Source organism: Phoca vitulina, unplaced genomic scaffold (genome assembly GCF_004348235.1).
Source record: "Phoca vitulina isolate PV1807 unplaced genomic scaffold, GSC_HSeal_1.0 scaffold40, whole genome shotgun sequence".
In the NCBI taxonomy this organism is placed as follows: domain Eukaryota; kingdom Metazoa; phylum Chordata; class Mammalia; order Carnivora; family Phocidae; genus Phoca; species Phoca vitulina.
In genome coordinates, this window is record NW_022589743.1 from 3,005,971 (window position 1) to 3,011,775 (window position 5,805).

Genomic DNA, 5,805 nt, shown 5'->3' on the forward strand with positions numbered 1-5,805 from the left:
AAGCTGAAGAGGTTAGGGAACTTTCGCCAAACCCGTGGCTAATAAGTGGTTGAGCCAGGATGTGAATCCAAGTGGATCCGTATCTTTTCTCTCTGTGCGCTTTAAAAGACGAAGGGTATTTGCTGCTTGCTCAGGCCTCAGGAAAGACACACAGGCAATACTTGGTAATCTCAAGTCTAAGGCAGACCAAATTATTTAAGCTTATCCCAAACTCCTGACCTCCCTTTGAATATCCTAGCAATTGAACCTGTAATTAGGTCTTCACTGGCCATAACCCCCAAATGTCCTTGGCCTTTGGAATCCTAGATATTTACAGTGTCTGAACTGGAAGTAATCAAAATTCCTCTGGTCCACGATGTCCCTTTTACAGATGGTGAAACTGAGACCTAGAAAAATAAACTATATGTCAGAGGTGTCAGGGCTCATTTGTGACAAAACCAACACATTCACTTGTTTCACCAGGCTCCAGACCCATGATGACGAGCTGGACTAAGAACTGGCCCCACCTACCACCTGTCAGAGCCTTCTTGACTCGAGTAAAGAGAGGGGCAGGCCTCCCCGGGCTCCATGCTGTCCCTTCTCCCTCTCCATTCCCACCCAGTCGGGCAAGCTTGCGGTTTTTCCAAGGCAGGGCCAGCCTGTCCTGAGCTGCAAGATGTATTAATCAATTTGATGAGGATGTTAAAGCTTTCTCTTTGCAACTAATTATGGCCTGATTTATAGGCCTGGCCTTGGTTTGATAGAGCTCTCCTCATGACAGGGATGAATGCCGTACTGGCATGGACCCCTTCATCTCTTCCATTTCTCTCCCTTCCTCCCCCCTCCCGCCTCCCTCCCTCCCACTCTCCTGCCTCCTGTCTCTGCTCTTGGTTCCCACAGGAACACCCTAATGACATGTTGACAAGCCGTGAAGCATAGTTCCCTCTCTGTTGCGTCTGCCTCTGACACCACCATTCCTCCTGTAGTCTCTGACATGGCGAACGGAGGCCTTGGCAGGCTCCAGCCACCACGCAGGTGCTGAGCTAGAAGCTCTATACACCCTTTTCTTCTGGAAACGGAATAATAAAATTACTGTGGATCGACACAGCATCTTCCTTCCCCAACGTTTCAAGAGCTTGTTGAAATAAATTTCATCCCCAGTAGACTTAGAGGTGGATGGAGGGATCCAGGTAAGTTTCATTCTGGTCATTCTACACAAGGGGAAACTAAGGCAGGGCTCTGAACTTGCCGGTGGTTCCACACACAGTAGAAGAGCAAAGGGGAGAATAGTCGGTGCCCAGGCTTCCAGCTCCAAGGTCTTCCCATTGTTAGGGTCCTGAGTCATCTAGCTGTGCTGTTCCTAGGAAGCCCTGGCATACACACTGGCTTCCTGATTTTCGGCATGAAGGTCTTTGGGGCCGCACCACACAAATGAGACACGCGATAACACGTAGACAGGCACTTGGGACAAGAGTACATATGCCTGTGCACGTGTGCATGTGGGCTGTTCCCAGCTGTCCCTGTGGCACACACAGAGATGAGAACAACCCCAAGTAATCACCTTCCTTAGGTCTGAAGGCCCGTATGCAGTCACTCTCCACACACTCAGCAGCGTTCCATGGGGAGCTCCCCGGGGAGGGGGCATCTCCTTGTATTCTGTCCCCCAAGTCCTACAACTGCTTCCCAATAGTGCCAGAGGAAAGACACAAAATCCATTATATAATATTTCCACAACACACTTACAGCAAGCTGCTAACCTACACATGACCAACGCACAAAACCTAACCCTAACCTGAACCTGAACCTGAGCCTTCACCTTACTCCTGACCCTACATCTAAAGGACTTCCCAACCCTAACTGTAAACTAACCCCTAATCTAAACACAAACCCAGGGGCGCCTGGGTGGCTCAGTTTGTTAAGTGTCTGCCTTCGGCTCAGGTCAAGATCCCAGGGTCTTGGGACTGAGCCCCAAATCGGGCTCGCTGCTCAGCAGGAAGCCTGCTTCTCCCTCTCCCACTCCCCCTGCTTGTGTTCCCTCTCTTGCTGTGTCTCTCTCTGTCAAATAAATAATATCTTCAAAAAATAAAATAAAATAAAATAAACACAAACCCAACTCCACATCTAAAATAGCCTGGGGGCCCCTGGGTGGCTCAGTTGGTTGGGCGTCTGCCTTCAGCTCGTGTGGTGATCCCAGGGTCCCGGGATCAAGCCCTGCATGGGGCTCCCTGCTCAGCTGGGAGCCTGCTTCTCCCTCTCCCTCTGCCTCTCCCCCTTGCTTGTGGTCTCTCTCTGTCAAATGGATAAATAAAATCTTTAAAATTAAAAAAATAATAATAAAATTTAAAAATAAAATAGCCTGATTCCAGCCCGTAATCCTAACAGTATTAAACTAACACTGACCCTAACTTTAAATATAACTTTAGGGGCGCCTGGGTGGCTCAGTCGGTTAAGCGTCTGCCTTCGGCTCAGGTCATGATCCCAGGGTCCTGGGATCGAGCCCCGCATCGGGCTCACTGCTCAGCGGGGAGCCTGCTTCTCCCTCTCCCTCTGCCTGCCACTCTGACTATCTGTGCTGTCTATCTCTCTGTCAAATAAATAAATAAAATCTTTATAATAAATAAATAAATAAATAAATATAACTTTAAACCTAATTTCCCACACCTAACTCTAACCTAAACTTGCATCCACACTCAGAATCTAAACCTAACTGAAACCCCAACCCTAACCCTCATCCTCACCTAGACCCTAACTACAAATCAAACTCCATCTGAACTCAACCCTAACAACATCCAGATGGGTAAGGGTTACTAGGATAAGAGGGGTGAGCCCAGAACCTGGTCCCACTGCTATTCCCCTTCGTTTTTCTTCACAATCAGCGTGAGGTTGTTCAGACCTTTCTGGATTATGCAGGTCCTGTTTCCCCTGACCGAGCATGGCACTGCTCATGAGCCCCTTCTCCCTGGACAACAGGGTATTAAAGGAGATGAAATTCAGATTCGGGGGGCACCTGGGTGGCTCAGTCAGTTGAGCATCTGCCTTCGGCTCAGGTCATGATCTCAGGGTCCTGGGATCGAGCCCCACATCGGGCTCCCTGCTCGGCGGGAAGCCTGCTTCTCCCTCTCCCGCTCCCCCTGCTCACTCTGTCTCTCTCTCTGTCAAAATAAACAAATAGAATCTTTTAAAAAAAAAATTCAGACTCGGTTTAACAGTTAGCTACTTACCAATATACCTCAGAGGATGCTGGTGGAGATGGGTAATTTTAAAAATATATCTTTATATATATAAAATGAGATTTGGGGGGAAATCTTAATAGTGATGCTAGTTAGGTGCAATATTCTTTTTTTTTCAATATTCTTTTAAATTAAGTATAAGTTCAAATCTGCCCCCCTACTTGATCTTTAACATATCCTGAAAGTCGATAAGTCAGGCAGTATTATCCTCACCTGGTAAATAAGACACAATGGCACAGAGATGTTAAAGGCTTTGCCTAAGACCACACAGCAAGGTGGCAGAAGAGCCTCGCCAAGTGGCTTGATTCAGATCTATTTTCTACACTTAACCTTGCCTGTGGTCTCAGTTACTATTATCTCCCATTTCCCCCCAGCTAGTGCAGATATCCACGAATCCTCAGCATTTTTTAGAGATTTTATTTTTTTACTTGAGAAAGAGAGCATGAGAGGGGGTAGGGTCAGAGGGAGAAGCAGACTCCCCACTGAGCAAGAGGCCTGATGCGGGACCCGATCATGGGACTCCAGAATCATGACCGGAGCCAAAGGCAGTCGCTTAACCAACTGAGCCGCCCAGGTGCCCATGCATTTTTTAGAATTTGGAATGACATCAGGAGTGCATTCAGGGTTTTCGAAAAGGAAGCAGAGCCAGTCACGAGGGTGGAATGAGAAGGATTCATTCAAATGCCCAAGTGCTCAATCACACTTTTAAAAGTTCTGGTTGGGGCGCCAGGATGGCTCAGTCGGTTAAGTGTTGCACTCTTGATTTCGACTCAGGTCATGATCTCATGTGAGATCAAGCCCTTCATCAGGCTCCATGCTGACCGTGGAGCCTGCTTAAGATTCTCTCTCTCCCTCTCCCTCTGCCCCTCCCCACCCTGCTCATGCACTGTCTCTCTCTCTCAAAAAAATAAATTAAAAAAATATACAGATAGATAGAGAGATAGATAGATAAACGTTCAGGTCCTTGGGGCACCTGGCTGGCTCAGTCAGGAGAGCATTGACTCCTGATCTCAGAGTCGTGAGTTCTAGCCCCATGTTGGGGTAGAGATTAGGGGAGGAAAAAAGCTCCGGTCCTTGAATGGGGTAGGGTGGGAGGTGGAAAGAAGGTGACCAGGTGTAGGAGCAGGTAAAATATCTGGGGCATGGGACTGCATGTCAGGTTGAAGGGTTGACAGTTGGACGGTAGAGGAACTGGTCCAGAGCCTCAGGAAGAACCAAGTACCATCCTGATCTCCCTGCATCTTCTAGAAGGTCAGTGCCTCTGCCCCGGACTCTCCCATTTCCGGAACTTGGAGCGCTGCATTTACAATCCATGAGCCTTACAGAAGCTTGTGACAGAGCTGAGTTTACACAGGCAGGCATTAAAAAAGAAAGCAGTGTGCTAAGGTAGCCGAGCTGTCGGGAGGGGCCTGAGTGGGAGCTTCAAGGATCAAGATTGTCTAAAGCCACAGGGAAAATGTTGGAGAATTCACCTTTGCCATTGCCAGAAAGAACAATTTATGGCTTTGTTCTTTTCTTAAGCTCCCAATTTGGCTTCATACTATATCTTGTGTGAGCCTTTATTCCTGAATCTTGGCTGAACTCCTTAGGCTTAACCTATTGGCCTCAAAAATCTTGGGCAGTTGCATTGCCTGTCTACCTCCTCATTACCATAGTAATCGGGCATGTACTCCTATTTGGAATAAACGTTAGGAGTACCTCTCTGCTCAACGCCATTCATACAATCACAGATAACTATGCTAAAAATCCACGGCAGAAGAAATATCAAGAAGAGGCCATCCCAGCATTAAAAGATATTCCTATTAGTGAAGCAAACCAAATGTTCTTACTTGAACTTTTGGTTTGCTTCAAAGAACTTCAAAGAACCAAAGAACTTTATGCCAAAACCTAAATTGTATGTAGACTAATCCCAAGCATTTGTTATAAGCTTTTGACTGAATAATTTTGACCATAATTATTTTGACTCTCTCTCTTACTAATACCCGATACTGAAATATAAGAAAAAGCAAGTTGAACTTCTTAGATTAAGTTCCATTACTATAAATGTTCTCAAATATTAGTTATTAGTGGACGGGATAAATAAAATACTGCATTACCATTAACAAAAAAAAACAAGCAAGCAGTGAACCAGTGAAGGGGAGGGGTGGGTGGGAACCCAGAACAAAAAGGGCGTGCGCGAGAAGGAACTAGCTGGGGAGTCCTAAGGTAGTGACACGTGGAGTCCCAGAACGTTGGGGAAAACCAGACATTTAGAGATCAAATGCAGAGGAAAGAGCACTGGACTAGGGCCAGAAAATCTATATTTGAATCTCATCTTTGAAGCAGACTTTAGACAAGTCATTTCCCACAATTTCTCCATCTGGAAAATAAGAGGGTTAGGCCAGAGCTTCAAATCCCTCCCAAGGTTGACACTGTAGAATTCCTGACTCCCCCAGCCCCCCCACCCCAGTCAAAAGCACCGGGTGTGAGTCTTTTTCTAGTCCTGTCTCCCCTCTGTGTGACTGAGCCAGCCTGGCCCTCCCCACCGGGCCCTTATTTGCACGTTACATTGAATTTGTGTGCTGGTGGGTCGAAGTGTCTGGTTTCTCCTGTTAGA

General features: G+C 46.9%; 1 pseudogene; it reads left to right on the forward strand.

The window, feature by feature from the left end:
* Nucleotides 1–4,665: 4,665 nt before the first annotated feature.
* Nucleotides 4,666–5,100, forward strand: LOC116647687 (annotated as a pseudogene).
* Nucleotides 5,101–5,805: the final 705 nt, after the last annotated feature.